Source organism: Oryctolagus cuniculus, chromosome Y (genome assembly GCF_051225735.1).
Source record: "Oryctolagus cuniculus isolate XC-2025 breed Fujian yellow rabbit chromosome Y, ASM5122573v1, whole genome shotgun sequence".
NCBI lineage: Eukaryota > Metazoa > Chordata > Mammalia > Lagomorpha > Leporidae > Oryctolagus > Oryctolagus cuniculus.
In genome coordinates this window covers 4,525,501-4,540,172 of record NC_142889.1, presented here as the reverse complement: position 1 = coordinate 4,540,172, position 14,672 = coordinate 4,525,501, and the positions used below count along the sequence as shown (strand labels likewise).

General features: G+C 58.8%; 1 pseudogene; it reads right to left on the bottom strand.

The window, feature by feature from the left end:
• Positions 1-14,672, bottom strand: part of LOC149119135 (heat shock transcription factor, Y-linked-like) — an 80,979-nt pseudogene that overhangs the window by 2,931 nt on the left and 63,376 nt on the right.

Below are 14,672 nucleotides of genomic sequence, written 5' to 3'. Positions count from 1 at the left end.
CCCTGTCAATCTTCAGTCATAACCCCATGTTCTTAGCTCCCTTGCCTGCCCCTGATGGACCCGCAACCTGTCAGTCTCCCGCCAGAACCCCACCTCCTTGGTTCCCCTTCCTGCCCCTGACTGGACTAGGAACCTGTCAGTCTGCGCCCAAACCCCAAGGCCTTAGCTCCCCTGCCGGCCCACAACTGGACCGGGAAACTGTCACTCTGCCGCCAGAACCCCACCCCCTGGGCGGTCCTGCCTGCCCCAGACTGGACGGGACCCTGTCAGTCTCCCGCCAGAACCCCACCTCCTTGGCTCCCCTGCCAGCTCCTGACTCGGACCAAAAGCTGCCCGTCGTCAACCAGAACCCCGCATCCCTAGCTCCCCTGCCTGCCCCTGCCTGGACCGGGAACCTGTCAGTCTCCCGCCAGAAACCCACCCCCTTAGCTCCCCTGCCTGCCCCTGATTGGACCGGGATCATGTCAGTCACCCGCCTAAACCCCAGCCCCTCGGCGCTCCTTCTGCCCCTGAGTGGACGGGGAACCTGTCAGTCTCCCGCCAGAAACCGCACCCTCTTGGCGCTATTTCTGCCCCTGACCGGACGGGAAACCTGTCAGTCTCCCGCCTAAACCCCACCCCCTTGGCGCTCCTTCTGCCCCTGACTGGACGGGGAACCTGTCAGTCTCCCGCCTAAACCCCACCCCCTTGGCGCTCCTTCTGCCCCTGATTGGACGGGGAACCTGTCAGTCTCCCGCCAGAAACCCACCCCCTTAGCTCCCCTGCCTGCCCCTGCCTGGACCGGGAACCTGTCAGTCTCCCGCCAGAAACCCACCCCTTTAGGCTCTACTGCCTGCCCCTGATTGGACCCCAATCCTGTCAGTCTCCCGCCTAAACCCCACCCCCTCGTCGCTTCTTCTGCCCCTGACTGGACGGGGAACCTATCAGTCTCCCGCCAGAAACCCACCCCTTTAGCGTTCCCCTGCCTGCCCCTGAATGGATGGGGAACCTGTCAGTCTCCCGCCTAAACCCCACCCTCTTGGCGCTATTTCTGCCCCTGACTGGACGGGGAACCTGTCAGTCTTCCGCCTAAACCCCACCCCCTTGGCGGTGCTGCCTGCCCCTGACTGGACCGGGATCCTGTCAGTCTGCCGCTCAAACCACACCCCCTTGGCGCTCCTTCTGCCCCTGACTGGACGGGGAACCTGTCAGTCTCCTGCCTAAAGCCCACCCCCTCGGCGTTCCTTCTGCCCCTGACTGGACGGGGATCCTGTCAGTCTCCCACCAGAACCCCACCTCCTTGGGTCCCCTTCCTGACCCTGAATGGACCAGGAACCTTTCAGTCTGCGCCCAAACCCCAAGCCTTAGCTCCCCTGCCGGCCCACAACTGGACCGGGAAACTGTCACTCTGCTGCCAGAACCCCACCCCCTTGGCGGTCCTGCCTGCCCCAGACTGGACGGGACCCTGTCAGTCTCCCGCCAGAACCCCACCTCCTTGGCTCCCCTGCCAGCTCCTGACTCGGACCAAAAGCTGCCCGTCGTCAACCAGAACCCCGCATCCCTAGCTCCCCTGCCTGCCCCTGCCTGGACCGGGAACCTGTCAGTCTCTCGCCAGAACCCCACCCCCTTAGCTCCCCTGCCTGACCCTGCCTGGACCGGGAACCTGTCAGTCTCCCGCCAGAAACCCACCCCCTTAGCTCCCCTGCCTGGCCCTGATTGGACCGGGATCCTGTCAGTCTCCCGCCTAAACCCCAGCCCCTCGGCGCTACTTCTGCCCCTGACTGGACGGGGAACCTGTCAGTCTCCCGCCAGAAGCCCACACCCTTAGCTCCCCTGCCTGCCCCTGCCTGGACCGGGAACCTGTCAGTCTCCCGCCAGAAACCCACCCCTTTAGGCTCAATGCCTGCCCCTGATTGGACGGGGTTCCTGTCAGTATCCCGCGTAAGCCCCACCCCCTCGGTGCTCCTTCTGCCCCTGACTGGACGGGGAACCTGTCAGTCTCCCGCCTAAACCTCACCCCTTTAGCGTTCGCATGCCTGCCCCTGACTGGACGGGGAACCTGTCAGTCTCCCGCCTGAACCCCACCCCCTCGACGCTCCTTCTGCCCCTGACTGGACGGGGATCCTGTGTGTCTCCCTCCTAAACCCCACCCCCTTGGCTCTCCTTCTGCCCCTGACTGGACGGGGATCCTGTCACTCTCCCGCCTAAACCCCACCCCCTTGGCGCTCCTTCTGCCCCTGACTGGACCGGGAAGCTGTCAGTCTCCCGCCAGCACCCCACCCCCTTAGCGCTCCTGCTGCCCCTAACGCGACCCGGAAGCTGCCGGAGGGCGCCTCCTCCCGCCCTCTGCACTGCTGCTAATGACTTTTTCCAGTGCGCGCTCAGAACGCCACCTCCTTCCTCGCCGGTGGCTGCCTGGCCTCCCTGGACGAGTGAGGCGCAGGTCTAGGTTCAGAACCTCGCCCTCTGCCCGGCCCTGACTGGCTCTGCTGGATGAGGAGGAACAGTGCGGCCTGTCCCGCCCGTGCTGGGCGCGGGCAGGCAGCGTGGCAGAAGACAGGTTCTGGGCTCCTACTGCGCGTTCCTCCTCCCAGACAAGGGCAGGCAGGGCCAAGCTACAGGGCGAGGTTCTGGCGGACGGACAGGCGGGTACGCGCCCGCTCAGGGGCTGCCAGGGACGTGCGCGGGACACAGACCCGAAGCTGCCCCGTCCGGTCCGAGCTGGACATGGGCGGGACGACTGCCGCGTGGTGCGCGCAGACGTCACTTCCCGCGTCCAGTCAGGAGCCGCGAGGGGCGTGGCTCGAGGCGGTTCCTTTCCACACCATTTCCGCCCCGAGCCGCAGAAACAGGGCGACACAACCACTCAGCATCTGATTGGCAACGGAGTCTGAGACCGCGTGAAGCCAATGGCTGCCCGACCTGTCACTCAGACGAGCCCAGCCGCAGAGCGCCCTGCCGCTGAGGCTTTGGGGAGTTGTAGTCTCCCCGGTCCACCCTGTCCAAGCAGAGGGCGGCTGGACAATGTGAAATCAGGAAATATGGCCCACAGGTGACAGACGAAAAATGATCATTTAGGTCAGGAAAATTAGGCCTCAGAGCTTTTTTTAAAAGAAGAGAAAGAAGACAGCTGGGTTGAAACACGGTTCCTTTCCACACCATTTCCGCCCCGAGCAGACGCCTCCGAAACAGGAAGCACACACCCACCCCGCGTCTGAGCGGTTCGGAGTCTGAGACCGGGGAAGCCATTGGGTCGGCTACCTGTCACTCAGGCCAGTACAGCCCACACGTAGAGCGTCGCCGCCGCCGCTGAGGCTTCGGGGAGGTGGAAGTCTCCCCGCCCCGCTCTGTGCAAGCCGAGCGTGGCTGGACAATGTGAAACCAGGGAATATGGCCCACAGATGATAAAAGAAAAATGATAACTTAGGTCAGGAAAATTAGATCATAGAGCTTTTATTTTTTTTTTTTCCAAGAAAAGGAGAGATCTGGGTTGAAACGGGGTCCTTTGAAGACCATGTCTGCCCCGAGTCGCAGAAACAGGACGCACACACCAACCCGGCCTGTGATTGGCCCCCGGGTCTGAGACAGGGGGAAGCCATTGGCTGCCCGACGTGTCACCCAGGCGAGTCCTGCCCAGACGCAAAGCGACGCTCTCGCTGAGCCGTTTGGGAGTTGTAGTCTTCCCGCTCCTCCCTGTCCAAGCCTACTGTGGCTGGACGGTGTGAAACCAGGACATATGGCCCACAGATGATAAAAGCAAAATGATAATTTCGGTCAGGAAAATTAGATCAAGGAGCTTTTTTTAAAAGAAAAGAGAGGAGAGAGCTGTGTGAAATGCGGTTCAGCACCACTTCCGCCCGAGCCGCTGAAACAGGAAGCACACATCCCCCCAGCCTCTGATTGGTCCCCGAGTCTGAGACCGGAGAAGCCATAGGCTGTGCTACCTGTCACTCGTACGAGCCCAGCCCAGTCGTAGAGCGCCGCATCCGCCGCCGCTAGCGCTCCTGGCAGCTATAGTTCAGGGCTGCGTTCAGACAAGGCAAGTGTGCCTGCACCATTTGAAATCAGGAAAGATGGCCCAAAAATGATAAAAGAAAAATGATAACTTAGGTCCGGAAAATTAGATCATAGAGCTTTTATTTTCAAGAAAAGAGAGAAGTGAGTTGGGTTGAACGTGGTGTGTTTCAAGACCACGTCCGTCGGGAGCCGCAGATACAGGAAGCCCGCAACCACCCAGCATCTGATTGGCCCCCGGGTCTGAGACGCGTGAAGCCATTGGCTTGCGGACCTGTCACTCAGGAGAGTCCAGCCCAGACGCAAAGCGACTCTCTCGCTGAACCGTTGGGGAGTTGTGGTCTCCCCGCTCCGCCCAGTTCAAGCCTAGCGTGGCTGGGCAATGTGAAACCAGGAAATATGGCCCACAGATGATAAAAGGAAAATGATAGCTCAGGTCAGGAAAATTAGGCCTCACAGCTTTTTTTTTTTTTTTTGAAAGAAAAGAAAGCTTTCTCAGCTCTTACATATAGAATTTCCGCCCCGAGCAGACACCTCCGAAACAGGAAGCACACACCCACCCCGCGTCTTAGCGGTTCGGAGTCTGAGACCGGGGAAGCCATTGGGTCGGCTACCTGTCACTCAGGCCAGTACAGCCCACACGTAGAGCGTCGCCGCCGCCGCTGAGGCTTCTGGGAGTTGTAGTCTCCCCGCCCCGCTCTGTGCAAGCCGAGCGTGGCTGGACAATGTGAAACCAGGGAATATGGCCCACAGATGATAAAAGAAAAATGATAACTTAGGTCAGGAAAATTAGATCATAGAGCTTTTATTTTCAAGAAAAGAGAGTAAACCCCACCCCCTCGGCGCTCCTCCTGCCCCTGACTGGACGGGGAACCTGTCAGTATCCCGTCTAAACCCCACCCCTGTAGCGTTCCCCTGCCTGCCCCTGACTGGACGGGGATCCTGTCAGTCTCCCGCCTAAACCCCACACCCTTGGCGCTATTTCTGCCCTGACTGGACGCGGAACCTGTCAGTCTCCCGCCTAAACCCCACCCCCTTGGCGGTGCTGCCTGCCCCTGACTGGACCGGGATCCTGTCAGTCTCCCGCCTAAACCCCACCCCCTTGGCGCTCCTTCTGCCCCTGACTGGACGGGGAACTTGTCAGTCTCCCGCCTAAACCCCACCCCCTTGGCGGTGCTGCCTGCCCCTGACTGGACCGGGATCCTGTCAGTCTCCCGCCAGCACCCCACCCCCTTGGCGCTCCTTCTGCCCCTGACTGGACCGGGAAGCTGTCAGTCTCCCGCCAGCACCCCACCCCCTTAGCGCTCCTGCTGCCCCTAACGCGACCCGGAAGCTGCCGGAGGGCGCCTCCTCGCGCCCTCTGCACTGCCGCTAATGACTTTTTCCAGTGCGCGCTCAGAACGCCACCTCCTTCCTCGCCGGTGGCTGCCTGGCCTCCCTGGACGAGTGAGGCGCAGGTCTAGGTTCAGAACCTCGCCCTCTGCCCGGCCCTGACTGGCTCTGCTGGATGAGGAGGAACAGTCCAGCCTGTCCCGCCCGTGCTGGGCGCGGGCAGGCAGCGTGGCAGAAGACAGGGTCTGGGCTCCTACTGCGCGTTCCTCCTCCCAGACAAGGGCAGGCAGGGCCAAGCTACAGGGCGAGGTTCTGGCGGACGGACAGGCGGGTACGCGCCCGCTCAGGGGCTGCCAGGGACGTGCGGGACACAGACCCGAAGCTGCCCGGTCTGTTCCGAGCTGGACATGGGCGGGACGACTGCCGCGTGGTGCGCGCAGACGTCACTTCCCGCGTCCAGTCAGGAGCCGCGAGGGGCGTGGCTCGAGGCGGTTCCTTTCCACACCATTTCCGCCCCGAGCCGCAGAAACAGGGCGACACAACCACTCAGCATCTGATTGGCAACGGAGTCTGAGACCGCGTGAAGCCAATGGCTGCCCGACCTGTCACTCAGACGAGCCCAGCCGCAGAGCGCCCTGCCGCTGAGGCTTTGGGGAGTTGTAGTCTCCCCGGTCCACCCTGTCCAAGCAGAGGGCGGCTGGGCAATGTGAAACCAGGAAATATGGCCCACAGATGATAACAGGAAAATGATAGCTCAGGTCAGGAAAATTAGGCCTCACAGCTTTTTTTTTTTTTTGAAAGAAAAGAAAGCTTTCTCAGCTCTTACATATAGAATTTCCGCCCCGAGTAGACGCCTCCGAAACAGGAAGCACACACCCACCCCGCGTCTGAGCGGTCCGGAGTCTGAGACCGGGGAAGCCATTGGGTGGGCTACCTGTCACTCAGGCCAGTACAGCCCACACGTAGAGCGTCGCCGCCGCCGCTGAGGCTTCGGGGAGTTGTAGTCTCTCCGCCCCGCTCTGTGCAAGCCGAGCGTGGCTGGACAATGTGAAACCAGGGAATATGGCCCACAGATGATAAAAGAAAAATGATAACTTAGGTCAGGAAAATTAGATCATAGAGCTTTGATTTTCAAGAAAAGAGAGAAGGCTAGCGCCGCGGCTCACTAGGCTAATCCTCCGCCTTGCGGCGCCGGCACACCGGGTTCTAGTCCCGATCGGGGCGCCGGATTCTGTCCCGGTGGCCCCTCTTCCAGGCCAGCTCTCTGCTGTGGCCTGGGAGTGCAGTGGAGGATGGCCCAAGTGTTGGGCCCTGCACCCCATGGGAGACCAGGTTAAGCACCTGGCTCCTGCCATCGCATCAGCACTGTGCACTGGCCACAGCGCCCCACCGCAGCGGCCATTGGAGGGTGAACCAACGGCAAAAGAAAGACCTTTCTCTGTCTCTCTCTCTCACTGTCCACGCTGCCTGTCAAAAAAATAAAAGGCGGCGCCGCGGCTCACTAGGCTAATCCTCCGCCTAGCGGCGCTGGCACCCGGGTTCTAGTCCCGGTCGGGGCGCCGGATTCTGTCCCGGTTGCCCCTCTTCCAGGCCAGCTCTCTGCTGTGGCCCGGGAGTGCAGTGGAGGATGGCCCAAGTGCCTGGGCCCTGCACCCCATGGGAGACCAGGAAAAGCACCTGGCTCCTGCCATCGGATCAGCGCGGTGCGCCGGCCGCAGCAGCCATTGGAGGGTGAACCAACGGCAAAGGAAGACCTTTCTCTCTGTCTCTCTCTCACTGTCCACTCTGCCTTCAAAAAATAAAATAAAATAAAATAGAATTAAAAAAATAAAATGAAGTAAAAATAAGAAAAGAGAGAAGTGAGCTGGGTTCAAGACCATGTCCGCCCCGAGTCGCAGAAACAGGACGCACACACCAACCCGGCCTGTGATTGGCCCCCGGGTCTGAGACAGGGGGAAGCCATTGGCTGCCTGACGTGTCACCCAGGTGAGTCCAGCCCAGACGGAGGGCGAGGTCGGCGGCGAGGCTTCCGGGAGTTGTAGTCTCCCCGCTCCGCCCTGTCCAAGCATAGGGCGGCTGGACAATGTGAAATCAGGAAATATGGCCCACAGGTGACAGACGAAAAATGATCATTTAGGTCAGGAAAATTAGGCCTCAGAGCTTTTTTTCAAAGAAGAGAAAGAAGACAGCTGGGTTGAAACACGGTTCCTTTCCACACCATTTCCGCCCCGAGCAGACGCCTCCGAAACAGGAAGCACACACACACCCCACGTCTGAGTGGTCCGGAGTCTGAGACCGGGGAAGCCATTGGGTCGGCTACCTGTCACTCAGGCCAGTACAGCCCACACATAGAGCGTCGCCGCCGCCGCTGAGGCTTCGGGGAGGTGGAAGTCTCCCCGCCCCGCTCTGTGCAAGCCGAGCGTGGCTGGACAATGTGAAACCAGGGAATATGGCCCACAGATGATAAAAGAAAAATGATAACTTAGGTCAGGAAAATTAGATCATAGAGCCTTTTTTTTTTTTTTCCAAGAAAGGGAGAGATCTGTGTTGAAACGGGGTTCCTTTCAAGACCATGTCTGCACCGAGTCGCAGAAACAGGACGCACACACCAACCCGGCCTGTGATTGGCCCCCGGGTCTGAGACAGGGGGAAGCCATTGGCTGCCCGACGTGTCACCCAGGCGAGTCCAGCCCAGACGCAAAGCGACGCTCTCGCTGAGCCGTTTGGGAGTTGTAGTCTTCCCGCTCCTCCCTGTCCAAGCCTACTGTGGCTGGACGGTGTGAAACCAGGACATATGGCCCACAGATGATAGAAGCAAAATGATAATTTCGGTCAGCAAAATTAGATCAAGGAGCTTTTTTTTTTAAAAGAAAAGAGAGAAGAGAGCTGTGTGGAATCGCGGTTCAACACCACTTCCGCCCCGAGCCGCTGAAACAGGAAGCACACGCCCGCCCAGCGTCTGATTGGTCCCCGCGTCTGAGACGGGGGGAGCCATTGGCTGTGAACTCGTCATTCTGCGCCCAGAACCCCACCCCCTGAGGCTCCACTGCCTGCTCTCGAGTGGACGGGGAACCTGTCAGTCTGCCGCCAGGACCCCACCCCCTTAGCTCCCCTGCCTGCCCCTGATGGGACGGGGAACCTCTCGGTCTGCAGCCAGAAACCCACTGCCTTAGGATCCACTGAATGCCCCTGACTGGATGAGGAACCTGTTAGCTAGCATCTAGAACCCCCACTCGCCAGCTCCCCACATGCCCCTGACGGTACTTGGAACTGTCAGGCTGCGGCAGGAAACCAGGGTCCTTAGTTCCCCTGCCTGTCCATACTGGGCCGTCCATACTGTCAGTCTGCAGCCAGAACCCCCACCCTCTTAGGCTCCACTGAGTGCCCCTGACAGGACCGGACACCTGTCAGTCAGCACATAGAACCCCACCTTGTTAGTTCCCCAGCATGCCCCTGAGAGGACTGTGATCTCGTCAGTCTGTGGCCAGAACCCCACATCCTCAGCTCCCCTGCCTGCCCCTGATGGGACCAGGAAACCTCAGTCTGTTCAGAACTCCACCCCCTTAGCTCCCCTGCCTATCCATTCACGACCAGGAACCGGTCAGTCTGCCACCATAACCCCACCCCCTTAAGCTCCACTGAGTACCCCTGACTGGACAGGGAACCTGTCAGTCTGCAGCCAGAACCCCACACCCTTCGCTCCCTCGCGGGTCCACTGACTGAACCAGAAATCTGTCAGTTTGCTATCAAAACCCAGCCCCTTAGCTCTCCTGACGCCCCTAACGGCACCTGGAACCTGCCAGTCTCCCGCCAGAACCCCACCTCCTGGGCTCCCCTGCCCGCCCCTGACTGGCACAGGAACCTGTCAGTCTGCCGCCAGAACTGCACCTGCTTAGCTCCCCTGCCTGCCCCCGATGAGAATGGGAACCTGTTGGTCTGCGGCCAGAAACCCACCTCTTGGTTCCCTGCCTGCCCCTGACTGGACAGGGGAACTGTCGGTCTGCAGCCCAAACCCCACACCATGAGCTCCCTCGCCTGCCCATGACAGGACCAGGAACCTGTCAGACTGTGACCAGAACCACACCTCCTTAGGCTCCCCTGTCTGCCCCTGACTGGACCAGGAACCTGTCAGTCTGCAGCCAAAGCCCCACCCAGCTTGGCTCCACTGAGTGCTCTTGGCAGGACCGGGAACCTGTCAGTCTGTGGCCAGAACCCCACGTCCTTAGCTGCCCGCCCGCCTTTGATAGACCTGGAACCTGTAGTCTGCAGAAAGAACCTCACCACCGTGCCTCCCTGTCCTACTCCACACGCACATGGAACCTGTAAGTCTGCCGCCAGAACCCCACATCCTTAGCTCCTTTGGCTGCCCCTGATGGGACCAGGAGCCTGTCAGTCTGCATGCAGACTTCATGTCCTTAGCTCCCCTTATTGCCCCTGACTGGACCAGGAACCTGTCAGTGTGCAGCCAAACCCCACATCCTTAGCTCCACTGCCTACCCCTGTTGGAAATGGAACCCGTGAGTCTGTGGCCAGAACCCCACCCACTTTGGCTCCCCTGTCTGCCCTTGACGGGACTGGGAACCTGTCAGTTGCGGCCAGAACCCCATGTCCTTAGCTGCCCTTCCTGCCCCTGACTGGACCGGGAACCTGTCAGTGTGCAGCCAGAACCCCACATCCTTAGCTCCACTGCCTGCCTCTGTTGGACCCAGTACCTGTAAGTCTGCGGCTAGAAGCCCAGCTCCTGGGCTCATTTCCCGCCCCAGATGGACCCGGAATGTGTCAGTCTGCCACTAGAACCCTAACTTCTTTGCTCCCCTGACTTGCCCCTAACTGGAGCAGGAACCTTTCAGTCTGCAGCCAGAACCCCACCCTCTAGTCTCTGCTGAGTGCTCCTGACAGGACCGGGCACCAGTCAGTCTGCGGCCAAAACTCCACCCCCTTAGCTCCCTTGCCTGACCATACTGGACCAGGAATCTGTCAGTCTGTGGCCAGAACCACACGTAGCTAACTCCCCTTCCTGGCGTCACTGGACCGAAACGTGTCACTCTGAGGCCAGAACCACCCTCCTTGGCTCCCCTGACTGCCACTGATGGGACCGGGAACCCATCAGTCTGCAGCCAGAACCCCAACCTTGAGGCTCCAGTGAGTCCCCCTGATGGGACTGGGATCCTTTCAGTCTGCGGACAGAACTCCACCCCTTAGCTCCCAGGCCTGCCCCTGACTAGACCAGGAACCTGTCAGTCTGTGGCCAGAACCCCACCTCCTTGGCTCCTCTGACTGTCCCTGACTGGACTGGGAACCTGTCAGTCTGTGGCCAGAACCCCACCTCCTTGGCTCCTCTGACTGTCCCTGACTGGACCAGGAACCTGGCAGTCTGTGGCCAGAACTCCACTCCTTAGCTCCCCTGCCTGCCCCTGACTGGACCTGGAATCTGTCAGTCAGTCTGCGGAAGGAACCCCATGTCCTTAGCTCCCTGCCTACTCCTGATGGGACCAGAGACCTGTCGTCATTCTGTGGCCAGAACCCCACCTCCGTAGGCTACGCTGCCCGCCCCTGACTGGACCAGGAACTTGTGAGTCTTCAGCCAGAACCCCACCCCATCAGCACCCCTCCCTACCCTTGATGGACCTGCAACTGTCACCAGTGGCCAGAACCCCGCTTCCTTAGGCTCCCTGGCCTACCTGTGACGGGACTCGGAACCTGTCAGTCTCGACCAGAGCCTAACCTGCGTGGCTCCCCTGACTTTCCCTGAGGGGGCCAGGAACCTGTCACTCTGTAGCCAGAACCCCACCTCATTGGGCTGCCCTGACAGCAACGGGAACCTGTCAGCCTGTGGCCAGATCCCCATGTCCTCAGCTCCCCTGCCTGCCCCTGATAGACCTGAACCTGTCAGTCTGTGGCCAGAACCAACCTCCTTGGCTCCCCTGACTGCCCGCGATGGGACCAGGAACCTGTCATGCTGCTGCCAGAACCTTAGCCAGAACGCCTTAGCTTCCCTGCCTGGCCATATGGACCGGGAACCTGTCCATGTGCGGCCAGAACCCCACATGCTTAGCTCCCCGGCTTGTCCCTGACTAGACAGGGAACTTGTATGTCTGTGGCAGGAACACCATCCTCTTACACCACCCTGCCTGCCCCTGACTGGAACCAGAGCCTGTCATTCTGCGGCCAGAACCCCACCTCCTTGGCTCCCCTGACTGCCTCTTTCTGGCCTGAGAACCGGACAGTCTAGGACTACAACCCCACCTCTTGGATCCCCTGCCGGCCCTTGATGGAACTGGGAACCTGTCAGCCTGGGGCCAGAACCCCACCTCCTTGTCTCCCCTGCCTGCCGCTGATGGGACTGGTAGCTTGCCAGTCTAGGGCCAGAAACGCCGTCTTTGGCTCCCCTGCCTGCCCCTGACAGGACCGGGAACCTGTCAGTCTGCGGCAGGAACCCCAAGTCCTTAGCTCTCCTGCCTGCCCCTGACTGACCCAGAACCTGTCACTCTGCGACAGTTCCTGATCCAGTCAGGGGCACTCAGTGGATCCTAAGGGAGTGGTTTCTCCGCCATATCTGAATGTGAAAGTCCAGCTGGGTGCAGAAACTAGGGAAGAACAGACAGTGCACACATCTGGTCAGATGGCAAGTGTGTGACATTCAAGATGGTTTACAAAGTGGCCCACAACAGGTGATCTCTCCCTACCTCTTCATGTAGCGTGCCTTCAGACACTAACCCCTGGCTCACAACTTGAAGTCTATAAAGGACGGAGACTTTCAGCTATCACTGAGTGGCTCAGAGGACACTGCATGGCTTGTGCTCAATCACTTGTGTCCCTGTTCAAAGCACAGTTTATGAAAATAATCATACAAGCCGGCGCCGCGGCTCACCAGGCTAATCCTCCACCTGCGACGCCAGCACACCGGGTTTTAGTCCCGGTCAGGGCACCGGATTCTGTCCCGGTTGCCCCTCTTCCAGGCCAGCTCTCTGCTGTGGCCCGGGAGTGCAGTGGAGGATGGCCCAAGTGCCTGGGCCCTGCACCCCATGGGAGACCAGGAGAAGTACCTGGCCCCTGCCATTGCATCAGCGCGGTGCGCCGGCCGCGGCGGCCATTGGAGGGTGAACCAACGGCAAAGGAAGACCTTTCTCTCTGTCTCTCTGTCTCTCACTGTCCACTCCTGCCTGTCAAAAAAAAAAAAAAAAAGAGGCTATCAGCAAAAACCAAGACTCGTTCAAGGTGGTGAAGACCACGCGTACGTTTCGGGAGTCTTATTTCAAGTTTTAATTCTTCTGCCAACACACTCATGGTAATCCCAGGCTGGTTGCTCTCGTTTCTGAATCGACGTGTCACCCACTGCGCCTCCCTCGTCTGGGCACTTCATCACTCACTCACTGAAGTTGCTGTTCAGAGTGTCCGCTGTGTCCTGTTCTCTCCTGCTCTAAAGTCACTGAGGAGACAGTACTGACGACGAAGCTGCAAACCCTTTCAAGAAGCAAACGTGTCTATACACGACCATGTTTTCAAGGCATTTCCGATGGATCTGACTGCCTGTCAAAAAAAAAAAAATAAATAACTGAGATATTGGGGGTCTTGGTATTAGAAGATGAGCAAACTTTGTAGTTATGAATCTGCCTTGTCCAACGTGCTCTACACGCCACGTTGATGACCCTCCTCTCCCTGAGAGAAGAGCCAGCCTGAGCCATGGAGTGAGTGGAGCAGAAAACCAGGTTAAAGGATTACACAACGCAGAACCGGTCAAGTCGGTTTTTCCCATCGAGAGACAGAAACTAGAGTGACCTCCCTGGAGCTCTCAAGGTCACGTCTGGGTGCCTGGGCACGAAAAAAGCTAAAAAAATCCAGGTTCTGGAACATTCTAGGACATTCTAGAATGTTCCGGGATCCCTAGAATTTTTCCGAGGTGTTCTAGAATGTACCAGAACATCACCAAGTGAGTCTGGGGGGATTCTGGGATACGGGTCTGAGTAGAAGTTTCCCGGCTGGGTGTGACGGGTGTCCTGGTGCCGGCCTGGCCCTGCGGACATTGACGTGACATCCCGCGCCCACCGGGGCTGCGGAAACTTCCAGCACGTCGGCAGAGGGTCTCAGACCCCCCAGGACGCTCGCTGGGTTCTCTGGAACATACTGGAACATTCTACAACATTTCAAGACCCCAAAGACACTCACCAAGCGGTCCAGGGCATCCTACGAACATTCTAGAAAATTCTACGTCATCCGCCAGTATTCCGGAACACTCCAAGACCAGGCGCTCTAGAATACTCTAAGGCCCCGAGGACGTGCGCCGGGCTCTCTGGACGTGTTCTGGAACATTCTGGAACATTCCACAGAATTCCTCGCGATTCCAAGGACATTCCCTGGGCATTCTAGAACATTCTGGAATCCTGGAAACACCCACCAGGGGTTCTGGAAAATTCCAAGGCCCAAGAACGCACGACAGACTCTCCCAGAATTCCCTGGGAGCACTGACCGTTCCGGAACGTCCCTGGTGTCCACCAGGATGTTTGCACAACCTTCGGCCCCGCCAACTCCTCCCCCAGCCCTGGCAATAAATAGACGCCGGGTCCCCGCCGGCTCAGACGACAACGAAGACGATGGTGATGAAGATGACGGTGACGAAGGCTCTCCTCCTCGCCCTCACGGTGGGCGTGGCCTGTGCGGACATCGACCCTGCCCAGGTATCATAAATTTGCATCATTAGTTCCCAGTATTAATTCTCGTCATGAATTCATATCATTTCTTCACATCATTACTTCGCATCACTAATTCGCATCACTACTTTGCGTTGTTTCTTCAGCCGTATCATTAATGCGCGTCATTTCTTCACCTCCCTGAAAGGAGCGGCCGAGAGCCGCCATAAAATGGCCTTAATAAAACAGTCCTGGGAAATGGGGAGTAAACTAAGTTCACAGAGAAAGCAGATAGCTACTAGCCAGAGATAAGGGCTACTAGCCAGAGATAAGGGCGACAGAACATCCTGGTATGCACATAAGCCCCCTCCCCTGTGCTTGTTCAAGCTTAACAAAGAAACCGCGAGACACGTAGGGCACGTAGCCACCCCTTTCTGCTCTTCAAGGACCCCTCCCCTTGTCCAAGCTTAGACACGTAGGGCACGTAGCCCCGGTTTCTGTTCTCTCCTCCTCCTCGATGACCTCCTCCCCTTGTAGTTACCCAATAAACTTACGCCACCCTATGGTATGTTAATTTTGTGGTTTTGCCCCTTAAAAGCTGTGTGAGATAGCTGCTCGGGGCTCCTCTCGCTTGCTTGCTGCTTGCAGCAGTAGGGGGCCCATTTGCGCAAATGAAATAAAAATTACCTCCTGCTCTATTGCATCGTCTGGTCTGGAGTC